Source organism: Anser cygnoides, chromosome 11, assembly GCF_040182565.1.
Source record: "Anser cygnoides isolate HZ-2024a breed goose chromosome 11, Taihu_goose_T2T_genome, whole genome shotgun sequence".
Lineage (NCBI taxonomy): Eukaryota > Metazoa > Chordata > Aves > Anseriformes > Anatidae > Anser > Anser cygnoides.
Window position 1 is genome coordinate 19,411,584 of NC_089883.1, and position 16,076 is coordinate 19,427,659.

A 16,076-nucleotide genomic window follows, 5' to 3' on the forward strand; every position below is an offset into this window, starting at 1 on the left:
CAAACTGCATCAGCACAAGCTGACAGAACTCCTAAATTGGAAATCCAAATGATTTTAGTGGAGAAAAATACATTAATAGACATTAGAAAGAAGGACACTAACTGTGGTTTGAGTAATCTCTGAATACAAACTGTTGGGAGACTAGGAGAGTATTCTAAGGAAATATCAGCTTATGCTATTTGCTTTTTTCTAAAAATTTCCAGCTTATCTGCTTTTGACCACTGTCAGGAAGAGCAGGATACTGGGCTAGATGGACCTTTGGTCAGATGCTGTATTGTTGTTTGTATGGTGTATTTGTTTGTTTGTTTTTAAGACACAATATACCATAGCTTTTCTCTCTCACATAGAATAAAATGGGGTTCTATTTGGTCCCAGTACTATTCCACAGGATTCTGGAACAAATTGGCACAGCAATAGACTAGCAATATTTATTGATGTGCTTTACTTTCAACAGATAAAATGAAGCAGATTTGCTCTCTTGCAGTTTGCTTAGTAGTAGACTTGAAAAGTTCAGCTTCGGTAAATATTAACTGAACTGAACTGAAAGATTAGAGGAAAGACACTGAGAAGAAAAGTAAGATGACATCATTTAATATAAAGTTTTGGGGATATTTGCTCACCTTCTGTTCAATATTTCCAAAAATTTGAAGTTCTAATTAAACTTCATCTTTATTTTGGGTTTCCTCTGCACCACCCATTCCATGTACTATCACTTTGACAATACAGCCTTATGACAGAACTTCTGGGAAAGGAGAAAGCTGGCAGGATCAACGAATATCTAAAATCTGATATAAGAGAGAATTGGGACTTTGGTGCCCAGAAAGACTCCACTCAGTTCACATGCTGGTCATCCTGCTATTAACTCTTCTGTGTTTGGAGGTTCCTAGAACATGTATATGTTCTATGACATGTTATTATGGACAGATCCGTATTCTGATCTACAGAGAAATGTGGGTACCTTCTTGTCAAATTCCTGTCTCTAAGAAATGTTATGCACAAGCACAGTTACACTGTAAAACAGTGATGAAATGAACAGAGCAAATCTACCAGATCCATCAAATCTACATAGTGAACAGCTCTCCAAATAGAAAAAAAATGCAAAAGGAGTTAAGAAGATATCCTTAAAATTAAAGGGATTTTGTTGTTGTCTTTTTTTTTTTTTTTTTAAGCAGAGGACAAAGATGGAATCAAAAATAAACCTATAAAACACAAAGTAAACAAATATTTGCGGCAAAACCAATAGGTATCATGACATGGATAAAATCTGTGCTTTGGATGTGAGAGATCTATTAGCATCAAGGGAATTGTTAACTGTCAAAACTAATACCAGAAAGTAATGAGTCAGAAAATACTGCTGCACTCTCCAGTCCCAGAGATTGTATTAGTCTGATGAAGCACTCATCATAGCTGCCAAATACTAAAGCTCAAAAGTTAGATGTTACACATTTGGCTCTGTTGACACACAGATAAATTCCACAGAGGAAACAAATTCCTTTTCTCCTATCCTGTAATAACCAAAGACTCTCTGAACATTGTTTCTCATGTGAATTTTTAAAGACTGAACCTTTTTAAAAGACTGGCATATAACGTTCATGATAATGTATACATTCACTTAATCCTTTTAGTCCAAAATACTTGGAAGGTCCTCAGTAAAGATTTCCTAATATTTACATTGATATACACAAGATTTGTATATTGTATCCCCCCAAATCTATGGGCTTAACTCAAAAATCTACGGAGTCAAGAATCTTTCTCCACAAATTCAAATAGGACTGAGATTAAACTCTAAAAGCTCCATATATAGCTCTCCCAACACCATCATCCAGTTAGAATTCAAAGATCTTTCCTTTATGAGTATCAAAAACTTAGTAATCTATTTCACATGGTGCCAAACTTAGATGATGAAAATACTTCTTTCAAATAAATTCTATTAAAGTGTCTCCATAAATTATATCCCTTTTCCCATTAGTTTAAAACAAACAAACAAATTTCACAATCATATCACAAAGCAACTAGTTTCACATAGCTCGTAAGAGAGTAAATTATATTTCCTAGCATGAGAACTTTTGGTCTTCTAAAGCATTTCTGTTCTTCAGGGAAATCTTACTTGACAATGAATTTTCAACTTCTATTTTGCAAAGAAAATAATAGATATAGTTTACACTTATAACATGGTTCCAAATTAAAGATGAACTGATGCTTCCATCCTTAAGTTGTACATTGTTACAAACAAACTGACCAACTAGCAGAGACTTGGTAATGGATTAAATTGCTTGATCCTAAGCATGCCAAGCAAGCTTAAACCCTTTACATTACACTTATGAGGTGTTCTGTGGGTAACACTCTGATTACAGATGAGAATTTCCTATTATAGAGGCTAACTGATGTTTTTTCTAGGGATATGAGCTGCTATTAAGGTACTAGTACACATTGTTTATATATGATCCAGAAAGTAATGATCACATTTAACTAAATGACAATTTAATTTATTGCATGATCACCTATTGGTTCACAGACAAACTCATATTCTGCAAAAGCTGAAGGTAATTTTGGAACTTTAGAAGAGAGTTTGCACTTTCATTTTGATCCATATTTATCAAAACAAATTAAAGATAAATGCCACAAGGCACAAGACAACAGACAGCTAGAGTTTTAGAGTTTTCTAGAGTTCTACCAAGTCAAGACTTGCCTACTATAGAATTATTATTATTATTTAAATTTATTTTACCTAAACTGGGAGCTGGGGAATTCCTAGGTTCAAAATGCCACCCAAGAGATGGGAGAATAAAGAGCATGAATTCATTGCCAGTATTCTCCAGCAAGGGAGAATCCAGTTCTGGCAGGGTTTTCTAGAGAGAATCGGAACTGTCTTACACTTACATTTGGTGTCACACAACATTTTAAGATAATTCATATCATGCCTGTCTATACTTAAGTTATGAAGAAAAACTCTCCCCAGAGATAACCAGATACTTGAGCTGTCAATAAGATTTTAAAACAAGTCACATGAATAGCTTTAAAACATTAGAATAGATCCTTTCCACTTAATCACAGCAGCAACAATGCCCTATTTAGTCTGAAGCTGCCAGTGTTCATCACATCCACACTGTTCAGTCAAGTGAAATTATTCTTCCTTCTTTATTACAGGTAAACATAGGACTTGAAAGCTAAAACATCAAACATCTAAACATCTAAACATCTAAAGTGAACTCTTATGAAAACAATAATATCTTCCAATAAAACCTGATTTTTCTTCTAGTCTGGCAATCTAGTGTAGTAATTTAGATGCAACTTCCAGTAGTAAAACATGCAATCATTTCTGCTGTGTAACTGGTAGGTATCCTGCATGGGAAAGAGCATGGTGTGTGTGTATGTATATACAAGTACCTTTTTTGGTACCTCAAATACATTTTCCTTTCAGCCCATTTTTTACACAAAATAAACAAACAAACAAACAAAAACAAACCAGATTCTTTACTAAGCTATTCTAAACTCTGTGTTTGGAAACTGTGTTTCTTGGCATGATATCCCCTGCAGCCTACTTGATAGATTTAATTGTCCAAAAGAAGCTATGAGAATATGGGGAGACTGGAACTACACCACACATCTTGACTGGCATTTTGATTCACTTTATATTTACTAAGCTGCTCTCAGAGATAGTAATTCTTGCTCATTGCCATTAATATTCATAAGCCATAAAAAAGTGATATGAAGCTGTACTGCACTAAGCACCATAGGCAACATTCAGCTGAGTATTTTGTCTCAGCTGAGACACAGCAATTCCCATTGCAAAGCTGTATCTGTTGGTGGAGTGGAAATTCAGTGATGGTGAAAATGTAAACTTTAGGATTCAGCTTTCTTATGTTTTCTTGCTAAGCAACATTTTTAGAACCGTGAATATGGATGAATTTTCATAATTATAGTTATGAAATAGTAATTTCTAGAGTCACAAGATAAATATAGTTCCTTCTATTTTTTATTTTTTTATTTTTTATTTAATTTTTCTTTAAGAATCTCTGGCTTTGAAAACTATATTGTTAATCTTCACAACCTGTGGAGTTATATTTTGAAATATATTTCATTAACTGTAGACAGCAGGGAAGATTATGTGTTTGTTTTTTTTTGTCACTTCACTTTTTCCCAAAATAGTCCTTAATATTCAAATTTAAATTCCAGAGAAGAAACAAGCAAATTGTTTTCTGTTAGTGCAAAGATATATAATGGCGCGATAGAGACACAAAAAACTGCAAGCCAACAAATGAATACTAACAAATTACTTTAGACATCTAGTGCATTGTATAGAATTTTCCAAAGTCAGATTAAAAATAATTGCTACTGTATTAAGCTAAAATTACAGATCGGCAGTTTGATTACCTACGTAATGTAGACCAATGAAAGCAAAATGACTAGCACTGTTTACAGATCAAAATAACAGAACATATTACTATTCATTTTCATAAAATACTTTAGCCTTTAATGTTTGGATATAAAATCTTAGTTGTTAGCTCTGCTATATTCTTAAACAAAAACATATATTTCTATTATAAAACAAAACCATACAATTAAGGGGGAAAAAATCTTGTCATTTGAATTACTGTTTGTAACATAAGTTTTTACTATATAACTGAACAGGGAAAAAAAATGAAATTTGAGAGGCTAAGTATCATCTATCGTCACCACAAAAAATATAAAAATATGTTGTTACTCAGGACACCTTTCACTTTGATTTTTAAGATAGACTGACAGGACTATGCTCTACTCCACAGATTCGTAAATTGTACAAAACAGAGAATGTAATAAGAAATTAGCATGGTTTAAATAAGTTTCTTTGGCAATTTTTGTATCTGTCTATCTTGATGGATTGCCTGGAGGGAGTCAAACATCCACCTTTGAGTAAATGCTAGCTAGCCAGTAAAAGCTATGCTGAAGACAAACAAAAGGATAATGTTTAAAAGAAAGAGTAGCAGCCTACTAAAAAGCTATAAAAAGTAAAGTTATTGCTAGGAATGTAATATTTAGTGCCTGCATAAAACCCCAAAATATTTCAGCTATTTGGAAGGAAATACAATGTCAGTAAACAGAAGATACAGATAATGTGTGAATCTGGTGCTGCATCTGTGTGGAAGTAGAGCTTCATTCTCACTTATGCATCTGCAAAATGCATCTATAAAAGGCAGAATCCCTGTTTTTTCTTATTCTTTTTTTTTTCTTGTTATTATTATTAATATTTCCTGTATGTACATAAGACATAAGAGTTCCTAAAATGAACTGAGTGAACAGAAAGAGCTGCTCACAACTGCAAGCCACTTAAATGAAATATTTACAGTATTACCCATCACTGCTTTCTTCTTATATACTGTACATAATTCTAATGATATTTTAAATAATTTTCATTAAACTAATCACTGCATCATGAGGAATACTAATGCCCATATAAGAAGTGGCTGTAATGCCTGGTAAGGATCTTATTTCCTTTAGCAATATGGTATTCCAGAACAGCCATGGTATTATTAGCAACTCTAACTATCAAGCAATCAAAACAAACAAACAAACAAACAAACAAACAAAAACTATATCCAGTTCTCTTTCTTCCTCCAATTTTCTCTGTTTAGATTTGTTCATACCCTTGCAGTCAGTTCTGATTGTATTCTGAAAAGAGTTTGTCTTTATCAAAATAAATAAATGGACTTTCCTTCTAAAACGTTAAGAAGCCATAAACAACAAATTTTCCTGTTCATTGACGTTTTTTTCTACTTTAATTGTAGATAATTCCACATAGGCTGGAATTAGATAAAAAAGGCAAATGGAGACATGTATCCACTTGGAGATAGTGAAGAAAATCCACTTTCTGATCTTTTTCCCCTCAGTCCACTCCTCAGTTTTAGAGAACTGGATTATTAGTTGAGAGTTCTGACATAGCACACATTCACTAGTGGTTCTTAAAAAATTACAGCTCAAGGTAGATTACAAATAAAAAATTGCAATTTCATGAAAGAAATCTTATTTAACAATAACTCTTTGATCAAAAACATATATACATGTATTTTTGTTCCATCTCTAGGCAGACAAAATCTGGGAAGAATTGCAAACACTCTTTTATGTCTAAGACTAAGCTTATTTCTGTGTAAGACTGAGCTTATTTCCAGATCCAAATAATGATAAAAATGAAGAGGTTTTTCTCTCTCTATCTCTTTTAAATCACTCAATAATGAATTTACACTTTAGATTACAGGGATACATTATTTTCTTGAAGTGGTTAGGATTATAGAATATTTCAGATTAAATGAATTTGTTTTATAGAATAATTAATCTTATGAAGTTAAATGAGATAAAAATCTAGGTATTTAATAAATTACAATATAATAAATGTATAATATAATTATATAATAACTTAAATAGAAATTATATTGTAATATCATTATATTATATAGATATATCTATAACTAATTATACTTTATTATAAATCTATAACAATATATTATGTAAAATATTGGTTTATAATTCTATAATAAAGACGCATAATAAATTATAATTAATATATAATAAATATAATGCTGTTCTGATCTCTTGAAAATTGCAACGAATTTTTCAGAAATTTAACTGGGGGGTGAGGAATGGAAGTGCATCATCAGTGCATAAGATAACCACAAAATGTAACCAGAGATTTTTGTAATAGCGTAAAAGCAGTACCATGTAAGTTAATGAAAATAATGAGATGGCTATTCTTTAAGGTATCTGAAGACCCACAAATCCACACTTTGGTAGAGTTCCATAATTTTTGCTGGAGTGGAAAACCATAATTGGAAATATAAAATTTTGTATGAATGTTGGGAGAAAATACCAGCATTATTAAAGAGATTAAAAGACTGGATTTACAGCTTCTCCTGGGTCCTCAGTATATTAAAACGCCACCAAAGAAATACCTAGCACTTTCTATGAAAATTAAAGTTGGATTAAACGAGTCTTTATATGAGCTAACAATATCACATTAAGAAATGAAAGAAATGAACCAAATAAGAGAAAAACTGCTCTCCTGGCCAAATCAGAAAGCTGTCAGAAGGTGTAGGGGTACATTAGGACATACTAAAAGACAATATTCGCTCAAATTTTGACAGACTATATTCTCAAATGAGTTCATACTCATATTAATTTCATGACAAATTTGAAATCATTTTTGTTAATTATGCTTCTAGAATAAAAATATGAATTAATGACATGCCAGAATATATTGCCAGCTGCTCTGATTCTGGCTAAGGCAGTGGAAAAGACTTTACAAAGACAGGTTTGAGCCTCCCTCTTCCTTTGTCTGATCACATATCTGTTGACTGTTTCAGCTAACAGGTCTCTAGGACGATCTCAGCATTTGGAAAAAAAAAAAAAAAGGAAAAAAAAGTTGTTTGTAAAGAAGTTCTGGCCTCATTTCCTTCTGTCCATTCTAGTCACATAACAGTAAGGTGATGCTGGCCGACTAAAATGACTTTATGCAAGCTTTGGGCAGTGCAGCCTCAAAGTACCAACGTTTCAACTTTTAAATCTTATCCTTTAGTTCTTCCATATTTTGGAAAAAAATAAAACAAAACCTTCACAACTAAAATTATTTCCTAAGTCCCCCCAAAATACATGCTATTAAAATAAACAAACAACAGAAAAACAGCAAATGTATCTTTTAAAAGTACATTTTCCGATATTCTTGACCTTTAGACCAGAGCTGATCTGTAGTACTAATAGTGAAGACAAAGTATTTACAGCATTGCAAAAATTGTCCAGAAGAAAGCTCTGGTCAATATCTACAATAAAGAAAAATCTGAACACTTCTCAAAATTAACACTTGCTTAGCAGAACTGTTGCAGTACTACAAAATGAAGGAATCATTCTGAATTCCTTCTACTATCTTTGCAGTCTATGTGAATGATTTAATTAGTATCAGCAAGACCATAATGATAAAAGACCAAAAAGAAAAAGAAATAATAATAATTTACATAAAGCTTACGAGAATGTGTAAGTTGAAGGTAGTAAGTTCTAACAAGAAAAATTCATCTGCAAAAACAAAATGAAGACCTTGTTAGAACTTGATCTTTGAACATATGTATCTCTGTGGCTGTCATTATCACAGGATCATAGCTTCCAATTCTAACAAGTATATAAGTATCCTGTATATGAGCATTAAGAGATACAACCAATTAAAAGCAGTACTGAAACATAAGTAACATCCTAATGAAGGTGATGAGACTGTATCTTGTCAAAAAAAAACCTCCAAATCCTACTTCCTTTCTTTATCCTGATATTTATGTAGCTGTGAACTTTCAGCATGATATGTCACTGGATCGTGGCCAATCAGCTTTACTACTTTTCCACCTCTGATTAATTAATTATCTATGACCTTGCATCTGTAGAAATAAGAATTACACAGGAATACATAATGGACTGTTCCTAACCTAAATGTTTGGGTCTGGTAGTGTCCAAATTAAAACTTCTTCAATGAAAGTGAAGACAATTTTTTCAATTCAAGTTTTTCATAGGACAGTCAATCATGAAATAAGGAGAGTTAAGTTAATTTGAAAAATGCAGAAAAGATTTGGAATCTGGGAGGCTGTGACTATGGGTGTTTGTAAAAACAAGAGCACACCTAACCTGAGAGTTAAGAGGAAGGGTGAAATGGAAGCAGAGAAACCAGCAACAGATAACATATTTGAAAAGAGATAAACAAGAACAAAAACTTGAAATGAGGAGGAAAAATTTAACTTGATTTGACAGTGGCTAGTACACGGGCAAAAACAGCCTTCAACCTCTCAGAGCAAATCTAGACACATTATTCTTGATCTGTAAAGAATGTCTAGTGTACATTTCTTTTTAAAAGTACAATTCATCTAATTCTTTTAATGCATCAAGCACATATTGAAATAAAATTTTATTTATTTTTTTTTCACAGAAAATTCACAAATTGCCTTTTGGCTACGTGAAAATCCTCAATGGCATCCCTCTGTTTGTGTTCATAAAGTTTCTTGTTCCACGAGAATAAAATAGTCATCCCTTTTGTAAATTAGTTGAGTGGGCAAGGAACTTACCCAGAATATTGGAGAGATTATTTCAGTCCTAAAAAATATCATGGCTTTCCAAGCAGTATCCTAATCCTATAAACTTGGGAGATAATCTATTTCTCCTGTACCTCCTCTGGATGTACCTGCACCATTCTATAAGAAATGGAAAGGGATGCATAGGCTGTTTATGCTTTTCTTTTATATTTTCACATAGTCATTGTTTACAGGTTTCAACTTTTCAATTCTTTTCTTCCCCCCTTACTCTCAAGAACATAAAGATTAAGGTAGATCCAAAATGCACCTTCCAGACACATCTACAAATCTCATGATACAAATAAAACGATACAAATTGCATGATACAAATAAAATCACATTTCGGAGGATGTGAAAAGTAAATGTACAGACTGAGATAGACTCAAGAACTTGGATTCTCAGGGCTCAGTTACTCAGGAGCAGTTTCATCAGCGGTGAATAAAATTCATCATGTGTATAAAGGATTCTTATGCTAGACCAAGCTACTTCTGACAAGCAATGGTTGTAAAAATTACTCCCTTTTCTTATTCTGCTCTATAACAAAAAAAAAAAAGATTAAAATTGAGGTCCTTACTGGACTCCCTTTACCAATCACTAAGGATTAGCATATAGCAAACAAAAAAATGTCAAATTCAAGAATGAATAATAGTCTTTTCCTGGGAAAAATAATTATGTACAAATTAAGAATGCTGATGATATTACCAAAGAAAGAAACAGATGACATGGCCTTTGAAGGAACAACAAGAATGACAGGGTGGCAGAATCAAGACTGGTGGGTACAGAGGAAAAAGTAAGGAGATTTTATTATGACATGAGTGGTGTAATTTATGTTCAGTCATTAATTTGCCATAACTCATATCTGTCTCTTTAAGTAGCTTAATGTTCTCCCCAGTCTGTACTTTCTTCCTCAGCGAATCTTGTCATTATGATTTTCAAATTCAGCTTAACAAAAACATCTATATCTGGTTTCTTTTCCGTGTATTTGTACGTTGAAAAAATTTGTTTAAAAATAACAAAGAATCAAGAAATTCGTATATAGCTATTAAAAAAAAAAAAGAAATATTACTAAAACTCAGTTTGTCATCTGCAAAATATTAAATACATGAAACATTTTGGTTTTAGATGATCACCACCATGTCCTCTGACAACACACAGGCAGTACTGTACCTATCAAGAAGTGTATCTATTCTAAAAGCTGGTTCTGCAACTCTACAACTCTTATAATTGCTTAAATATGGCAATGTCAGAGAATTACACATGCATACTTCACACCTAATACTTTTAAGAGATTAAAGAAGCTAACCACAATTTAGGGAAGTGCAATTTTGAAAGGAAAATAATCTTCTCTCTTTTGTGCAACAAATCAACGACGAGATGAATGACATAAGAATGAATATACAATAACAATACTTCCTGTCTGTTCTTTGCCCAGCATCCAATCATTGCATAGTAAAGATCAAAGTAAAAAGTTGAGACATTAAGGACTTATGCCTTTAACAGCTTTAGTTCCTAGTGTAGAAAAGATGATTGTTTCCTTCATAGCTGTTATTTGTAAGAAAGTATTTTAATTTAGGTTATACCATAAGTTTATACTAATTTCACTACAATACTTTCTTCGACTTTAGCAGCTACAAGACAAAATGTTATTGTAAACAAAGACTAATTTTTATCTCTTTTATGCATTTAATGAAGTTCTACTGCCTACCAAGGAAAGTAAGTGACTTTCACCCCAAACATCACAAAAGGCTAAGTCCTTTGCTGAACCATTCCAGAATGTCATTTCTTGATTATCACCATCAAATGCGAGTAAACTTTTCTTTATTATTATAATGAGTCACTTTAACAAAGAACGGCTAGAATACAAGCTAGTGGGAACCAAGTTGTGATTTCCTTGATCATACCTTGTCAAGACAAAGTACATAAAATGCCTGATCAGGCAATGGGAAGGCAGCTGTGCAAACTACCAGCACGTTACACTGAAAAAATCATTTTTCTGTTTGAAAAAATTAAATCCCAGCTGATCTAGACAAAAACTCTCATCTGAACTGAAAAATGGGAGAAAAAACAAACGTTAATACAATACAGAAGCAAGTATACTGCCCACTATTTCTAGAAGCATCACCAAAAACAAATATGCAAACTCCAAAATGGTTGCTTCCAGTCTTTAACCATCTTGAAATCAGAATAACACATTAATTAAAGTCTTTGCTGAAACAAGTGAGGTTCCAAGTACCAGACTGTGTGAACTGGATTGATGTTTGAAGCCAGGCTAGAATTAACCGTTGGCTAATACTTGAATCACACACACAAACAAGAACAACAACAACAACAAAAAGAAACACAAAAAATTGAGGAATAAAGTATTATCTGAATGTACTCTCTCCCTTCAGTAATTCTAATGCAATACATACACTGTAGAGAAATAAGACCAGCTGTGGAAAAAGCTACTAGTTTTGGTCTAGTGTCTACTTCTCTACTACTTCTCCACTACATCATGTGGACCATGGATCATCATTAATTGTTCTCATTGCATTCTTGATGTAATTAATACTAATACGTTCTCCACTGCTTCTTATTTATTTAACTGGCCATCATTTTATTGAAGCTGAGATACTTCAGAATTCATCCTTTCAGTACTTTTGAAAAGTACATAGAGATCGGCTGAGTTTTTCACCATGCATATGAATCTAGGGTGCTACTCCTTCACTCTGAGTTGGCATTGGTTGTGAACTAAAACCTCAGGAGAACAAGCTGGAAGAATGATTTTTAATCCTGAAACTTTTCTTTAGTTTATATCCACCCAACAGTATAGCGACAAGTTTAAATTTACCAACCACAATCCAAGTTCTCCAAAATTTAAAAATACCTTAAAATCATAGTTTCAAGTTTGTATAGTCTTTAGTTAAATGTGGGAGAGAAACTACAGGAAATTTATCACAGAAAGTAGGTGGTCTAGGATAACATCCCATAAAAGTCATAAACAGGCAGAAGGCAGAACCCCAACCCCCTCCAAAAAAAAAAAAAGAAAAAAAAAGAAAAAACCCACATCACTACACATCTTAAATATTGCATAATGGTAGAAGAACCCCTCTGATGCAAGTCTGCAATATAGCATGATTTACTGCTGAAAGTATCCACCTCTTGATGTTGTTACATAACACTGAATGTTGTACTATGTTAAAGGCTTGATTCTTAGCTTATAAGGTGTATGACTACTTTTATGTGTATGTATACATATGTACGTACATAAAACATTGAAGTAATACATTTTTGTATATGCACATATATATTCATATAAATAAAATTATAGTTTTGTTAGAGAATAAACCATTGGGAAAATACATTTCCACTAATGACCATATATGCATGCTGAAAATGCATATTTAAAACTTATTCTTGAAAAACCACCTTTAGTACTGTTTCTTCTGTCATTACTGAAACAGCCATGTCTTTGGGGATGTGAACTAGAAATTCTCTTATGCACAAATTCTCCATATAGGAACAAATTGTATCCTTCTAATAACATTTAGGAGCGAATATCCAAAGGTTGTTGGCTATAAAGTGGAAGTAAAGATCAACATACTGATCTGGAACACAATATCAATTTCTTTTTGAAAAATGGGGAAATATCTACAGTTACATTTGTTTTCTACAAACAAACCGGGCATTGCTGTTTTGACAGTAGAATGTTGATCATTATCTACAGTCTTTGGAACACTGAACTCTATGGCCATAGGCAAATTTTCATATGATGTAAATTGTACATTAAATTCTCTGCTCCTCTTCCCACCTCCAGTAAAAGCAACCCAATGATGTCCTGATGTAGAAATGAATTTGGAGGCACACAGGTTATTACTTAAAGCAAGAAAAAAACTACTGGATAGCTTCAGCTACTTTAAGAAACTCACAGTTCCTGTGGTTGAAATGCAGAATGCCGTAAGCTATTTTGTGAACTTCTGAAGTTATTCCACATTGCAATCTATTTGGATTTGTCAGAGAATGCAAGCAAAATAAATGTTTTACCACTAAGAACATGTCACCGAAGAAAAGGAGTAATCATCTACGTGCAGCTCCATCTGTGCACCATTAGAAAATTTCAGAACGAATTAGGCCACATGGTAAAATGATCAGTCTCTGACGTAACCACCATCAGGCAAGCAGTGAATTAACACAGAACAAGTCTCCAGAAAGAGTAAAGGAGTAGAACTCTAGATTCATATACATGATGAAAAAATCAGCTGATCTCTATTTACTTTTCAGAAGTACTGAAAGGATGAATTCTGAAGTATCTCAGCTTCAATAAGATGATGGCCAGTAAAATAAATAAAAAGCAGAGGAGAATGTATTATTTCATACTGGCATGGAAAGAACAGTCAAAATTGAGCTTTTGCCTTATAACAGGGAAGTAGAATGTGAAGCCCTAGGCAAAATGTACTTGGTCTTTGCCTTTTCTCTCTCTGCTTTCTTATTTCAAGCAGACAGGCGAAGACCATAGCAGAGAATGAAGAGATACAATCCATGCCTTGGACTTGATATGTATTGGTGCAAGTAAGTTGGGTTCAGAATGCTGTACTATGAGAGAGATGGGAGAGTAAAGGCAGAAAAGAGGTAACATATTTATAATTAGATCAAGCAAGATATCAAAGGTTTTGAGGGAAAGAGTCTCCCCTCCCTTCAAATGACAACACCTTTGGTGTAGAGTGAGTGAGAAGATGAAAAGAGAGTCATAGATAAGGCTGCAGCCAGCTATACTGGCAGAGAAGAGACTGAGGGATGCTATCATTTGGGATTAGTATTTGAATGTAGGAATAGACTGGAAAGCATAATTAAAACGGAGCCACAACAATCTTTGAGATGTCAGGGCTCTTCTGCTGAATGAAAAGTTAAATGAAAATTGTATGATTGTTTTCAGGGGTCCTGGTGAAACAGATTCTTGCAGAGAGTAGGGGCCCAGTCTAAAGTGTCAGCAAAAGAAGTAAGGTTTAATCTAAAAACATGAGTTAGTATTGAATTACTGTTAGTCATTTGATGCAGTCCTATGCAGTTGTTACAGGATGTCTGTAAATGGGATTGACTTACTTCATCCTCAGAAGTTTCATAATTTGAACCTTTTCACCTGTGAATGTAAGAGAGGGCAAAAAAGAGCAATTTCTGTCTAAAAAGTCCTTGTCAGTGGCAAAAAGGTATCCTTATATGCAAGATGGATTTCTGTCCTTTCATCTGATTTCCACATGTGCTGCACACTGCAAAATATGAATTCTATACACTCGTACAATATTTTTCTAAGTCCTATGCTTATTTAATTCAGGCAACTATAATTGTTTGACTATGGAAAGTAGTGCATACAGCAAAATCATATGACCACAGAGCTTTCTGCAGGTGTAGAAATCAACATTTCATTTTCAGAACCTGCACTGACAGTCTGCTTACAAAATGCTATTCCTAAACTAGTAACTAAACTAGTAACTAGACGATAAACTGCTTCTTTAAAACAATGAAGAGCATGAAAACTCTTTTTGCAAGCAACAGGAGTGAATGAGCTAATTCTTATTAAGCTTTCTCATGTAGGGGGACAATCAATAAAAGACAACAGAGAAACTAGAAGTGACTTATACAACAAAAAAATGGAAAATGAAAAATCATATGAAACTGACAATTTTCTCCTTGATTTTGGTTATATTAAGAAACAATTCTCTAACTTAAGCAGTGAAAGCCTGACCAAATGTAATGATCAAACTGGGTCATTAAAATGAATAGAAGAAATCTCCAAGACAGTTCTGGACTAGCTTTGTTTTCTCTGTTCTCTATTTTTTTCTACAGAAAACCAATCTGAGATAAAACCATTTCTTCTTATTCTTGGATTACAGCATTGAATGTAACAAAAAATTCTGCACTGAACAGCACCTATAAAAGTATCTAAGAGTGTCGATTTCTACACTGTATTTCATTAATTTGAACTGACTTTGATGGCAAATATTCTTTTCTTACTAGTTCTGAAAACTGTGCCATGATCTACACACCAAACATCTCAAAAATATTTGTGGGAAGGTATGAGCAGCATTTTTTTATTATTTTTCAGATGAAAAGTATTTTTGTTAGTACTACACACTAATGATTATGAGTATGATTTTTCTTAGTTTCAGTAAGCCACAGCTTATTCTATAGCAGTCAAGATGTAAGATTCCTGCTTCTCAGTGGTGAGGTACATTATTATTTGTGGCGCTTCATGTCCTAAATTCACTAATCAGCGGCCTATAAGTAAAAGTGAATTGACATGGCATAGCACAAAAGAAAGGAAGGATATATCTTCTTCTGAAGATGCGATGAAGATAAGATGTTGTAGCAAATATCAGAAGCTGCCTCTGTGATGTCTCCTAGTTCTGATGTGCATTATTTTTTTAGAGCAAAGAAGACACCAAATACACATTGTCATAATTTGCTGTCACAATTGTGATGTCTTATGAAAGCTATGCAAGACTCTATTACAAGAATTATATGAATAACAACTTAGTGAGTTTTAGTAAATGTTTTTATTGCTAATGCATTGCTGAATAAGTCTTTAAATCAGTAATCTAATCAAGAGAAAGAAAATTGCTTCAGATGATGTTAGTTTCTTTTTGATGAACAATATAATTTGAATACAAATACCAATGCTTTGCATTTAGAAGTCAGGAATAAAAGTTTGCAGCACTTGTACTATTCTATTTTTGAAATGTAGAGATATAGGAGGATAAAGAAATGCATAGTACTCAGAAAATCCCAATGAAGCAGGAGTAGTAGTTTTAGCATAGTGATATATAGTGCTGGTCAATATACGAAGCAAAAGTTTCTATAATTTTAGTTCCAAGAGTTTAGTTTCCAACCTTATGAGAAAACTGCAACTGAGCAAAGTTAAAACAATCCACCTGTGTGGTTCGCAAGCCAAGAGACTATACCATATTATACTATAGTTTTATCTTAATGTCAAAATCAAGCTAATAAAATAAGTCAGCAATTATCACTCAC

General features: G+C 33.1%; 1 protein-coding gene across 1 annotated transcript in view; it reads right to left on the bottom strand.

Moving 5' to 3' along the window:
- UNC13C (unc-13 homolog C) overlaps positions 1-16,076 on the bottom strand; it is a 161,110-nt gene that overhangs the window by 123,225 nt on the left and 21,809 nt on the right. The window lies entirely within an intron of this gene.